The sequence below is a fragment of the Lygodium microphyllum genome, chromosome 10 (assembly GCF_053477565.2).
Source record: "Lygodium microphyllum isolate KBCC chromosome 10, Lygodium_microphyllum_v1.1.10, whole genome shotgun sequence".
In the NCBI taxonomy this organism is placed as follows: domain Eukaryota; kingdom Viridiplantae; phylum Streptophyta; class Polypodiopsida; order Schizaeales; family Lygodiaceae; genus Lygodium; species Lygodium microphyllum.
Genome location: NC_141144.1, coordinates 124,772,147 through 124,787,004, shown reverse-complemented (window position 1 = coordinate 124,787,004; position 14,858 = coordinate 124,772,147).

The window sequence follows — 14,858 nt, the reverse complement described above, 5'->3', positions numbered from 1 at the left end:
TTTTAGATATCCATTCTTCAAAGCCCGATTATTACCTAATGGATGTATCCAAATGCCATGCTTAGATTATATTAAGGAAATTTTCTCTCCCAAATAACCAATTGTCCCAAAATAAACCATGCATTTTTCCCCTTCAGCAAAAGAAATTATTTTGTCTATCAATTGAATATGAAATCAGTTACCATTCTAGCAGTTAAGAATTATGAGTTAGTAGATATATCTAAAATCCATGGTTAGATTCCTTAAGTTAATTTGAAAAACTCTATCATGATGTAACCTTCTTTGAAAATTTAATATAAAGTATTTTCATCCTTCTGAAATGATTTCTCTTTTTAAAAAGATACGAGCAAATTGTATGATAACATTCGTAGAGCTAACTAGAGAAAATCGTATGATACCACAGGAAGATGTTCCTACCCTTAATGTTGCTGAGATCCAAGAAAAGAAGTTCCTACTTAAGCAAATCAAACCACCTGAGTTTGATGGCCAAGGCAAAAATATCGAGGTTGAAGCAGAAATATGGGTCGAGTCCATGGAAGATTATTTCATTGTTGCTGGAATTACCCCAACTAATCAAGCAATGATTAGCAAGTTAAAGCTAACAAGAGAATCACGAATTTGGTGGAAACAATGGTGTAAAGACCAAGGAATCTCGAAAGCATTTGTTAGTTGGGATGTATTAATGGATGTAGTGCGAGGCTAGTATCTCCTGCCAGCATACCACATGCAAAAGATGAATGAATTCTTTGGTCTAAAGCAACTTGGAATGAGACTGGAAGCCTATTACTCAAAGTTTGTAACACTTCTCAAGTATGCACCATCTATGGATATTGCGCAGCAAGTATCCAAGTTTTGCCACAAATTGTATGATCCCTTGAACACACAGCTTGAATCAATACGTCCATCCGACCTCCAAGATGCATTGATAAGAGCAAGACCAATTGTACAATAACTCCAGTCCAAACCAAGAAGCAATAAGCCTTGGAATAATAAGTTCCAAAACAGAAATATAACTAGGGACTATGCAAAAAGAGCCCAATGTCAATTCCAATCTGTTAATAGCAAAAAGGCTAAGATGTCAACAGTGAAGAACTTTACTAGTGGCAATAAGGATACTTTCAGGTGCTATTATTGTAATGAACTTGGCCACATCCAAAGATGATGTCTAAAACTCGGATAGAAAAAATGCCAAAGCAAGTTGCATAATGACCAGAGTCACAGCCACAGCTAGAGGAAGAGTTGTCGGCATAGCCCTCAAGGAAGTAGAAGATGATGAAGGTCCCACCTTGGAAACGGACATGGACATAGCAAGAATTCACGCCTCTCAACAAGAAGGGACCAAATCGACAATTCTCAGTGTTCAAACACCATTAACCTATAACTATAAACCCTTTAAAATTTTGATTGATTGTGGAAGCACACATTCATTCATATCACCAAGGTGTGCTAGAAAACTAGGCATAGACACAATACATGCACCTGGGCTGATAGTTGAGTTAGTTGATGGAAAAGAAGTTTCCTCAACACAACAGACAAGTAAGGTGGAGTTTAATCTGGGTGGCCATCAGACCAACATGCAATTCAAAGTGATGAACCTGGGAACTTATGAGTGCATGTTAGAAATGGACTGGTTAATTCTCAATGACACTCATTCATTGTGAAATGGGCCAAGTCACATTCTTGAACAACAAGTGACACCACACACAAGGAGAAGCAGAGAAACCAAAGATTCAATTAGCAAAAGCTTCTTGAATTGCTAAAGGTTTAAGAAAAGGCTCACATGTATACCTAATCAAATTAAATAAGACTGAACAGGATAAAGAAGCCGAAGATGAACCGTTGTGGCTTAGGGAATATGCTAACGTATTTCCTAAAGAATTAACTAAACTTCCACCACAAAGAGAAGACCGAAATCAAACTAGTACCAGGAGCTACAGCAGTTGCAAAATTACCATATCGAATGTCCATTCTAGAAGCCATAGAACTAAAGGAACAAGTCAAACAACTCTTAGATCAAGGATACATTAGACCCAGTAACTCACCTTGGGGAGCTCCGATGTTATTTCAAAAAAACAAGGATGGGACTCTCTGTCTCTACATTGATTATCGCGGGCTAAATTAGGTAATGATCAAGAATAAGTATCCAATTCCAAGGATCGACGAACTACTTGATCAACTACAAGGAGTGAATATTTTCTTCAAGATTGATCTCAGATTAGGGTATTACCAGATTAGAATCAAGCAAGAAGATATCCCAAAAAACACTTTTAGCACAAGGTATGGTCATTACAAGTTTATCGTAATGTCATTTGGATTAACAAACTCCCCTGCTACCTTCAATAGATTAATGTAAGATATATTCAGACCCCCACCTTATCTTGATGATTTTGTCCTTATATTCTTTAACGACATCTTAACATATTCCAAGGATGAAGGATATCACGATCACAACTGCGGACAATTATTGAGACAATGCGAACTCACGAGATGTATGCTAAGAAGAAGAAGTGTGTGTTCTTCAAGAAGAAAATCGAGTATTTAGGGTTTATAGTTTCAGCAGAGGGAATCTCAATAGATCCGATAAAGGATGTACAAGATTGGATGCCTCCAACCACTGTAAGCAAAGTTCATAGCTTTTTGGGTTTAACACAATGGTATTGGATCTTTATCAAGAATTATGCTTTGATTGCTGCACCCCTCACCAACCTACTCAAAAAGCAAGTTGCCATTAAATGGACCCAAGTTGAACAGTCTATCTTTGACTGGCTGAAGCTAAGTTTAAACATAGCCCCGATCCTCAAACTACCCGGTCTTAGCAAAGAATTCAAAGTGGTGATCGATGCGAGCTCTCTTGCTTTGGGATGCGTACTCATGCAAAAAGGACATCCAGTAGCATATTCCTCTAGAAAATTGAAGACTCTCGAGAGAACTTATGCTACTCATGACTTGGAATTACTTGCAATTATCCACGCTCTTAAGTTATAGAGACATTATCTACTTGGGAAGAAATTCTCACTGGTAACCGACCATAAAAGTCTTAAATGGATCTTCACTCAAACAGATCTAAATATGAGGTTGCAAGAATATAATTTTGAGATCAAATATAGACCAAGCAAAGAGAATGTAGTTGTAGATGCTTTAAGCCGCAAATCATTCCTCAATACGAACCTCCTAGAGCTCAAACACTAACTATAATGATATCAATGCCTAGCAATCCCATCATCGAGCTAGCCAAGGGAATGTAAATAATGATCCCAAATATTAATAGTTGTAGATAATTTAAGCCACAAATCGTTTCTCAATACACTTATCTCATAAGAATCTCCTAGAGCTCAAATACTGACTACAATGATGTCAATGCCTAGCAATCCCATCATCAAGCTAGCCAAGGAGAAGGTAAATAATGATCCCAAATATCAACAAATGCTGAAGGAAATTCAAAATAAAGAACAAAATTCTAAGCTTAAGACAAAGTGTCTTAACTTCTCTATTGACAAAGGACTAGTCTACTTCAGGACAAGATTATGCATTCCTTCAAGTCAAGAACTTAAGAATAAGATACAATGGGAAGCTCATGATTCTCCATTTTTAGGACATTCTGGCTATGCCAAAACTCTCAATGGAGTTAGGAAAATCTATCATTGGGAGAAGCTCAAAAGTGACATACTTAAATACGTAACCGAATCCTTGAGTTGCCAACGAATAAAAGCCGAACGAGTTAAGCTGCCAGGAAAGCTACAACCACTTGATATTCCTCAAATCAAATGGGAATTCATTAGTATGGATTTTGTAGTTGGATTACCCTCAGTTCAAAGAGAATACAACTCCATCATGATAATTGTGGACTTGTTGACTAAGATTACCCACATTATTCCTGTCAAAACCAGCTACAAGGCCTCAGATAGTGCCAGGTTATTTGTCAAAGAAATATTTAGACTTCATGGATTGCCAAAAAGAATTATTAGTGATCATGATTCTCTATTCACTTTGCATTTTTGGAAGGGATTATTTGAAGCGCTCGGTACACAGCTTCTAAGTATTTGAAGCATGTAAATTAGGTCATTGAAGACATACTTAGGGCATATTGTTGCAAAGAACCTAAATGATGGATAGAATATCTACCTTTGGTGGAATTTTCTTACAATGTGTCCTATCATCAGAGCATTGAGATGACCCCATTTCAAGCTCTATATGGGCAAGAATGCCTAACTTCGCTAAACTTCTCTGACCCTACCTTGAAGATTGAAGCTTCTAAGAATATGCTTGAAGAGATGGACAAACAAGTCAAAACCATCAAGCAAGATATACAAGCTGCCAAGGATCAACAGAAAGCCTATATTAACCTAGGGAGAAAAGAGCGAATCTTCCTAGAAGGGGACAAGGTTTTTATCTGTGTATGCCCAAAAAGGGTTCTTTATCCTTGGGAAAATTCAAGAAGCTAAGCCCAAGATATTATGGACCTTACAAAGTCAGAAAGGCTCTTGGATCTAATGCTTATGAGCTGCAACTTCCTGAAACCCTAAAAATTCATGATGTATTCCATATCAGTCTCTTGAATCCCTATGTACCTAATCCTAATCATATTCTTGATGATCAACAAGTTATAATGCCGAGCCAAGGTTTACTTGAACTTCAATCTGATATAATCTTGGATGTAAAAGAAAGAATCCTTAGGAATAGGACCCTTAGAGAATATCTCATCCAGTGGAAGGATTATCCTGAAGAGGATGCACTTGGGTCGATGAGGTAACCCATATGAAAGAATACCCCCAATTTCTCTCAAGATGAGGACATCTTGATTTCTCTAAGGAGGAAAAAATGTAATGTCCCCATTACTTAGTTTATTTTAATGTGTATACATTCCAAAGAAAATTGATTTATGTTGCATATTTTATATATAAAAAACTAGCTCTAATTATAAAACTGGCTCTCATTATGAAGATAATTATTATTATTAATGAGGTATTATATGCTAGTTCATGGAAGAAAGATTTGGGAGACCCTCCCAAGACTAGCTTATTAAAACTATGTTTGCAGTATAGAACAACAAAAATAACTAGCCTACTGGATAGTCACTTGGTAGTTAAGTACACTTGGGTGACGACACTATCAGGATGGGTGACCTCCCAGGAAGATTTTCCTACAAGCTAGTGGGAGCTTCTCGTGCACAACCAACTGCACCAATGAAGCCTTTGTGGCCCGTTGATAAGTATGCCAAGGTCTATGCCTTCGTCGTCACCAAAGTCGTAAGCCTTGGAGTGACGGCCACCCGACGACGTGCCATGCAGTGCTCACCCATATATTAATAAATTTTTATCTTTGTGCTACAAAAATGGAGCTCCCTCTTTAACATCATCAATGATGTCATCAAAAGCGCTAAATGAAAGTGCTCTCTCTTTTTCATCGAAAAACGCTAAAAAGAAAGTGTTCTCTCGTTTACCCCCTTACAAAACTATAAATTGAGGGCTTAGGGATGACTAGGAAGGAGGGACAAGAGCAATCTTGACAAGGATGAGACACCAATCAGGAAGGAGGAGACTCTATTCCGCAAGACAAAGAGACATCATTCCATTCAATCCAAGGAAGGGGATACGCTAAAGGTCTCTCATCCTCTTCTACTCTAATCCGAGAAGAGAAGACACTAAAGAACTTTATCATATTCTATCAATCCGGTTAGAAGTCATACCTCTACTCTCGGCCCTATTCTGTCTACTAGAGAGAGAGAAGTATTGCTCTCCACGAGGCAAGAAAAACCATTCGCGAGGCCTACATCATTGAATCTTGTAATAACCATCATTATCATCGAAAGTCTTACACCCTTGCCAACTTGTATTATTGTCATGTTCTTCTTCTTCTACAAATCATATTTCTATCATGGCCTCGAAGAAAAAGAATTCAAAAGTGGAAATCGTGAATGACCCTACTAACGTGGAAGCAACAATTGCAGTTGTGAGCACGGGAGTCACTAACGGAGTCATGGGTGTAGATAACAACCCTTTACCAATTGCAATACCATAGGTTTTTCAAAAAAAAATTCTATCCGAATTCAATAGAAATAAGATGTCTCTTAAGAAATACTACGATCTTAGAGTATTCACTTGGTAAATTATTAGAACATCTTATAAGCTAGAAACTATTAGGAAAACTACGAAATTCTAAAACTCAAGAGAAATCATGATGAATTTTTCAAGACGGATTTATTAAGAATGAACCCCGAAGAAATTAATCAAGGATATAGTTTAATCTAGAAGCTTTGATAGAAGATTTTAGGACTAGAAATAACTCTAAGTTAAAGAAACTAACTTAAGGCCAGGAAACTTGGTTACAAGAATAAACCTTAAATCAGGAAGTTAGAGACCCCAAAATCTTAAATCCCTTAGTTAAATTCCAAGGGGAAGAGTTCATTATGTGAAATTCAAGTATTGATTGCTACTAGATTAATCATCACATGAAAGTTACATGATTGATTGAAGTCATAACTTCTTGAAGATATCAATCCTGTTTGTGATTTTCTAGATTAGATCCTGATTGAATTAAGTATTGGAATAGATATAAATTGAGGAGCCCTATACCTCCCCCAAGGATAAGTGCTGAATCCCCATACTAAGAGGGGATGTTTTTACCGCCGTGGAAGCATGGATTGACTCCGATAACAAGAGATATTCCAATAGGGATCATATTAAGTAGAAGGTGAGCAAGGTGCTAGGGAGGCTCTGGCTAGTAAATCCTTTACGCACCTAGGAACTACTTGGTCCCCTGTATGGCCAAGTTCTACTTGGGACACCTAAAAATGCTAGCTATAGATGGATTTAGTCTTGGTGACATGCATATGCGTTGGATGAGACTGCATGTGAAATTGTAATTTTTATCATGTATGGGAGGGAGAACACACATTATGGAACATAATCAATGAATTTGTTTTATTATAATTGTATGTCCGTGAGAAAATTACACAAACAAACAAGTGTGCATAAAACGATTCTTTTTAATTAATGAAGCTATTTTTATATGTTTGACGTAATGTGGTAGGTAATTAGATAACCAAGAACTTCCATAAAGGGAAGCAAGTGGATGGATTCCTGACGAATCCAGTCCTATGGCAGGGTAGTCTCGGTTAGTCGAGAGGTTTTCTCAAAAAAAAAATTCTAGGAAGAAACTCTAGGAAGGGCCGATTCGCTGACTTACCTAGGGTTTGGTCTCAAAACCCGAACTGTAAATTATCTTAGGGAAAAGGTATGGCGGCTGTGCTAGAGCACTGCAAGGGATTTCATAAATCCTTAGTCTGCTATCTACTGGAAAAATGTGTTGTACTCCATGAACCAAGGGTAATGGCAGTCACTCCTTTCGGACAAGAAGCCTCTCGAAGGACACCTCTAAATGTGAGCTAGTTGTTGATCTTAGGTGACTATCAGGTCAATTAGGAACCTTTAGGTCGGTCCCCCATGGATAACGGTAGGACACTTCCCCCACGTGGTAGACCTAAGGTTATAGAGCCGAAAAAATCCGATCATTCTGGTTAGAGTACGGATGGCGACGGCTGGAAGGTAAACTCTAGGTGACTACTAAAACGTTACTTGTCATGTAATAAATAGAGGTACGTTATAGATGTAATGGACAATGAGCAAGCTGGATTAGTTCAATCAAGCGATATACCACTGCTTTGAAATCAGTCTTGGAGCTATGACTACCAAGGGAAACTCCATCTTCTAGTGAAGGCTATGAGTTCAACTCTGAGTCAGAAGTCAGCTCTGAAAGTGATCTAGAAATCTAATGACCACCTACTTAAGACCAAACGCACCAAACGGGATCTTCTGGTTCACCATCTGAGGTGCAAGAGGCTCAAATAAGAAATAAGAAACCAATCCAATTCCTCTAAAACTGAACAACAAAAGAAACCACATGACTTACCCAAACACTTCACTAAGTATAAGAAGGGTGACCGCATAGTGGTGTTAGAAGGAGCTAAACGAGCAAGACATGTTAGTGAACCCATTGAAGGACCTACTAAAGTTAAAGAAGTCAACTTGGCAAGGAAAGGGGCCAAGCCTTGACCTTGTTCATAGCCGACGACTTAACAAAGCAAGAGAAGCACAATCTCATTAATCTCTTATGAGAGTATGTTAATGCATTTGCTTAGTCCTTAGAAAAGCTTAAAAAGGAACCCCCAATGCAACACCAATCAAATAAAGACTGTACACAATGAATCCAAAGCATGCTCATGCTATGAAGGAGAAAATAGACAAGCTATTGATTGTTGGATTTATTTATGAGATTGAGCACACAGAATAGGTATCATCCACAGTAATTGTCCTAAAGAAAAATGGAAAGATTCGAGTGTGCGTGAATTACAAAAAAGTCAACACAACGAGACAAAGAGAGACAATTATCCATTATCGTACACCAAGCACATGCTTAAGAGAGTGGCAGGGAAGGAAGCCTACAATTTCCTAAATTGCTTTTTCGGTTATAACAACCAACTGCAAGTGCACCCAAATGACAAGCACAAAATGGCATTCACAATAGAATGGGATGTGTTTGCCTACATGGTCATGCCATTTGGATTGAATAGTGTGCCTACTACCTTTCAGTGTCTTATGTGTGCTATTTTCAAGGACACGCTTAGAAAGTGGCTAGAAGTATTTGTTGATGACTTGTTTTTTCATTCCAGTTGTTGGGAAGAGCACCTAGGCAAATTGTGCATAGTCTTTGAACGATGTAGGCAATACAATCTCTCACTAAACCCCCTAAAATGCTAGTTCTGGGTAAAGCATGGATATATCCAAGGGCATGTGGTCTTTAAAAATGGCATAGTTACTGATTTTTCCAAAGAGTGATAGTCGATTTACCACCACCAACCAACTACAAGGGAGTCCAGTGCTTCCTCAACCACACAGGGTACTATCGACGATTTGTATTGAATTACACACTCATTGCACAACCACTTATTACGAGTTGTTGATTGTATTTGAGTGAAATAAGGCGTGCCAACACACTTATGAAGAATTGAAAAAGGCTCTAATGATAGCACCTATTCTACAAGCCCCAAATTGGTCCATTACCTTCCATGTGTACATTGATGCATCAAAGCTCGTTGTGGGAGCAATTTTGTGCCAACCTGGAGAGCATAACTTGGATTACCTAGTGAGCTTTGCAAGTAGACAATTCATTGACATGGAAATGAACTACTCCACAACAAAAAGGGAAGGGCTAGCTATGGTGTTTACTATTAAGAAATTTTGGCATTATCTTCTAGCCACATCGTTTACTTTCTTTGTTGATCACATCAAGCATTGCTTTATCTTGTGAACAAACCCTCCACAATAAGACACACTGCTCAATGGTTACTTCTACTATTAGAATTTGACTTCACTATGGTAGTACGTAAGGGCAAACAACATTACATGGCCGACCATATGTTGCACATAACCATAGAAGAAGCAGATGGGCAAGGGATTGTAGATCGCCTACCCGATGTACATCTATTTAGAATGTCTAGCAAAATAGATTTTTTTAGAGAAAACCTTGTACCTTATTGGGTAGACGACATAGTCCACATCCTAGAATATGGATTACCTAAACGTCCAATTGAGAAGGCTAGGCTAAAACATCTCATTCTAAGGATTCAACCCTATCAATTGATTGCCAACCAATTCTACTATTTAGGACAAGATGGACTACTGAGGAGATGTGTCTGTGAGCATGAGATGCATGATGTGCTTATAGAAGCTCATGGTGGAATTGCCAAAGGACACTTCAATGGGAACACTATAGCATATAAGGTGCTCGAGTCTCAATTATGGTGGCCTACACTATTCCACAATGCAGCCAAGTTTGTGAAACACTACAATGAGTGCCAACAAACCAAAGTCCCTATTTGTAGTAGGGATAAGATGGATTTGACCCCAATGATAGCACGCCAACCATTTGAAAAATGGGGGATTGATTTCATTAGTCCAATCATCCCTATACCACAATACTCATAGGCAAGGTACATAATCATAGCCCAGACTATCTCACCAAATGGGGTTGAAGCTCGGGCAACTCAAAAAATGATGCTAGGACCACTATCAAATTTCTTTAGGAGAAAAGTGTTCTCACAATTCGGATATCCCATACAATTAGTATGTGATTAAGACATGCACTTCATCTTACCCACTTATTATCCACCTTCTTGATAATCCATCAAAAATCCTCACTGTATTGCCCTCAAGACAATGGTCGGGCTGAAGCCACTGAAGCCAAAAATAAAATCCTAGTGACTATCCTAACCAAGGTGGTCTCTACCTCCTGCAATGATTGGGATAATAAGCTAATGGCAACATTATGGGTTTACAAGATAGCCTATAAAATCCTAGTGACTGTCCTAACCAAGGTGGTCTCGACCTCCTGCAATGACTGGGACAATAAGCTTATGGAAGAATTATGGGCTTAAACTGCAGCCTATAAAATCCTAGTGATTGTCCTTTATGGGCTTACAGGACAACCTATAAAATCCTAGTGATTGTCCTAACCAAGGTGGTCTCTACCTTTGACAATGATTGGGACAATAAGCTAATGTTAGCATTATGGGCTTACAGGACAGCCTATAAAATAGCCATAGATAGACACCATTCAAGTTAGCCTATGGAACTAAAGTAATCTTACCAGTAGAGTTCTTTGTCCCAAGCTTGAGAATAGCAATCCATGAGAGATGGGATGGCAAGGAAGCATAGACAAATCACCTGGTAGAATTAGAACACCTATCTAAAACCCAGCTCATTTCAACCCATGCCCTAATCTGTGAGAAGGCACAACACAAGAATTGGTTTGACAAGCATGTCAAACAACATGACTTTGAACGAGAGACTTAGTGTTGTTGTACTCTATAAAGGGTCACAAACAAAAGATAAAGTTCAGGGAGTTGGGACCTTTCAAAATCCGTAACATTAGTCGAATAGGCAACATGGAGCTTGAAATCCTAGAAAGAGAGGATATAGAATTTTTCAATGGTAGTCACAAATAAGTACCACCCTCCATCACACCCACCACATGAGCCTCCAATAATAACACCACCCATGAACATTAGAGTGGCAACAATCACAAGCATGGAGGATAAGGATGAAGAAACAATAGCACCAACTTACTTGCGCATAATAGTAAACACCCAAAAGGTACATACCTTTGATGCATTGATCAATCAGGGAGCTAACAACAACATCCTCACATATGATCATTAGACCCTCATTGGTCAACCCCCCAAGTGTAACCGAACTCAGTCCATTTGGGGGGTTGTCCTATCCACTACTAGAGAAGTGCAAAGTAATGGTTTCCATCAAGACTGAGAACCTCCTGATCATCTTTTATGTACTATCTAACAAGAAAGGTGTTAGCAAGGAAATACTTTTGGGTCGTACTTTCAAGAAAGAGACTCACTACAACGTTGACTACGACACTCAACATATCCACCTTGCCATAGACAATGTTAGGATAGTTAGGCTTTTAGCAAGGGTACCATGGCTTTGCCAAAGCCCATAGCACCATTGGTAGTTAAACCCAATGTCATCCCTAAGGAGGGGGGTAGTGAACCCACACAGATATCCAATGGCAAATACTCACAACACTTAGAAGCCCCAACTAAAGCTGCAATTCAAATGACCTAATGGACTCACAAACAAAAATTGTAGCCTACCAAGAACACATTCGCAAGATTCCATGGCTCTTGTGTCCCATACACTAGACCTAAGAGAAAAATCTGGCATTACACAAATAGGCAAAGGACCAAATCGCAATGGGTGCCAAAAGCCCTATTGTGCACCCCCAAGGCTTCTATGACGAAAACACCTTGGTGTGGTTACCTAAATCCACAAACAGCACACTTACCCATCCACCACGACCTTCCAACCAACATACACGTACATGTGAGCCTACAAGAGGTAAAAACCAGAGCAAGCAAAAAGATGCGTAATCCATGAACACTCAATGGGTTTATCACCCAAAAGTCAAACCCACTACCAATAGGCCTTGCCCTAATACCTCCAATGCACCACCCACCATACAAACAGAGACCCATATAGCCCTTGAACCACAAACTCCATCACAAGCAACAAATAACAAACACTCTGTTGACCAACTCATAGCGAAGGCAACCATAGGTAAGCAGTCTAGTCGAGTCAAACCCCCAACCACCCATAGGCCTTAAGCCATCTTATCAACACCGACCAATTCTCAAATTTGCATCCAATATGGCCATGAATATGGGAGATGACTCAGTGACCTGTATTAGATAATTGGACTCAACTTTCACACTATCTACTAGAAGCTATAAATGCTTGGACCTAGCCATGCTTGATGAACAAATAGCAAATGATGTATGCTCTTTGCCTTGTTCTTGGGAGGAATTTGAATTCATATTCACAAAAACTCCCATGATTGTAGACGAGTTGATTGACACTGAAATTTCTCAAGAGAAAGCCTTAAACCAACAATTAATCATGTCCTTCAAGAAAAGCAAAGTTCCATTATTGCCCAATGAACTTGATGAGCTAAAAAAGCTAGCTGAATCTAAATTCAATTTTCTATGGAAATTGTCCTCTCTTTGCATCCAATGGATCAAGAGGATTGTCAAATCATGATGAATGCAAAGCAAAGATGCACCATCAAGGTTTCTGAATATGACCCCACTTACATAGCCCCAACTTTGTTTAGACTACTAGCCATGACATGAAACAGACATTAGAAGAAAATATCATGTTGAATCCATACTTAGATAGGATCTTGACAGAAGAACTTCATGTCACTAAGCAGAATGAATTCAAGTGATCTCTTGACCGATGACTTGACCTGTATTATACATGTGGGCATTCACCTACAAGACATGGACCGCCAAGCCACATTAAAGTATAATCCAAACTTCTACAATTGGCTCTTGAAACACTAGATTACATCAAGACTATGCCCAACACCCGTATTCCTTCATTCTCTAAGGAAGGATCCTCATCATTCCGAGAGGGGAGAGAGTAAGGTGAAAAGTAAACATGAATCGAAATATGATTGAACTCCAAAAAGAAGGATGATTTGAATTTTCAATTAGTGAAAATATCTTCATGAAGTTTTTGTGTGGAATGTATGGATTGAGTGATGTGAAAAAATTTCATTCCTTGGCTTATACTTTTTATTATTTGGTAATGTTTCCTTCTAACTATTTCACTGTTTAAGCAAAAATTGTCCTTTAAAGAGAACTCATTGTGAGCTATTGTGTTATGATAGGAATGCAAATGCAAGGCTACCATTTTTCGGGGAAGAATAGAACAAACATCACCTAACCACAAAAATGCATGTGTTTAACCAGTTACGATACCGAAGCATATACAACCTGGAAGAACTCATGGCAACTAAGGATGTGGCTAGGAAAATTATTGAGCAATGCAATCTAGCCAAGTACCTAGAGAAGGTCAACTAGCAAATATATCGCAACAAGTGCACATAATTTTTCAGATCCTTCAATGCCAAGAAGAATAGTGGTATAATGATTGATGATCGAATGAGGAGATGTAACCAAGAGTGTAGAAGTTGTGCTTAACCCAAAGTCAATTGAGAAAGCTCTAGGATTGGTGGATAAGCCAGAAAAGAGACCAAAGAGAGATATGTATGGCATTCTAGGAATGAATAAGCAACAAGTGTACATGAATGATGGAATCAGCATAGCAAACATCCTCGAGCCAACTGTCAGTTTGCAAGCCAAGATGGTTCATGCTCTCTTTTTGAGCCAAAGGTACAATTGACTCACGAACAGAATAGGAGTGCCATTACTTGAGAGTATTGTAGCCAAGGCACTAGTGAATGAAGTAAACCTAAATTTCTATGTCCAAACAGCAATCCAAGCATCAGTTAAGGCAGTGGCGTCAGCTCTAAGAGCCATAGATGGAGAATCCCTAGTGAGACGAGGGTTGAATCAAAAAGGAAAAAACCAACATCCAAGGCATCAAGCATAAGTTTCGAAGGAGTGCTAACATCCCTAATCCAAGAAGCCATGGGGGAGATGAACAAAGAAGAGAAAGGGGAGGAAACACCAGAACAATCACCGATCCATGAGCACCACTCGCCCATTCCAGTGAGCCCTCCCATCTCTTTCTCTACATGGAACCTTGGGAAAGAAGAGACTAATAGGGTTTAACAAAAGGGGAAGCACAACAAGCAACTAAGAAGAGGGAAGCTAACCATTAAACTCAAAAACCAAGAACCTCAAGTGAGAGAACAGTGAGTGAGCAGGGGGAGCAAAGCTCAGCACCATCCAACTAGGGGGGACAAATAAAGAATCATGCTAAGGATTCCCATCACGAAAACCAGATCCACCAATGAAGAAATCAAACAATTGAAAAGGATTGAAGAAGAGTCAAAGAAGCTCGAAGAGGAACATAAAAAGAGACATGAAGAGAAGAAAGAAAGGTTAAGACAAGAGGAGGAGGAGCAAGTGGCCATTGCCATCAGAAGATCAGTGGAACAACCCTCTCGATCCCAAGAGCTAGCCATGATGAGCCCGACACATGAAGATATACCTAGCACAACTGTTGATGTGCTACAGAGGAGGCTGAACAAAGACCAGTGGTAGAAGGTAAGGGAAAGGCCCCCATGCATGCAATACCACTAGTCATGACTACCACAACCACCCCAACACAAGGAGCCATAGAAGTGGTGGTCCATGAACGTAATGTGATGGCATGGATGCAATACCTACTGGGAAAAGTGCAGGAGCTGGCACCAATGGCATCAGAAGGGGCCCCAATGGTAGGAGCTAAGAGACCAACAGCAGTTGATGCCAAACCCCACCAAGGTCCAAAAGTGCCACGACTTAAGGTATCCACCACTTCGGTACCGTCGGC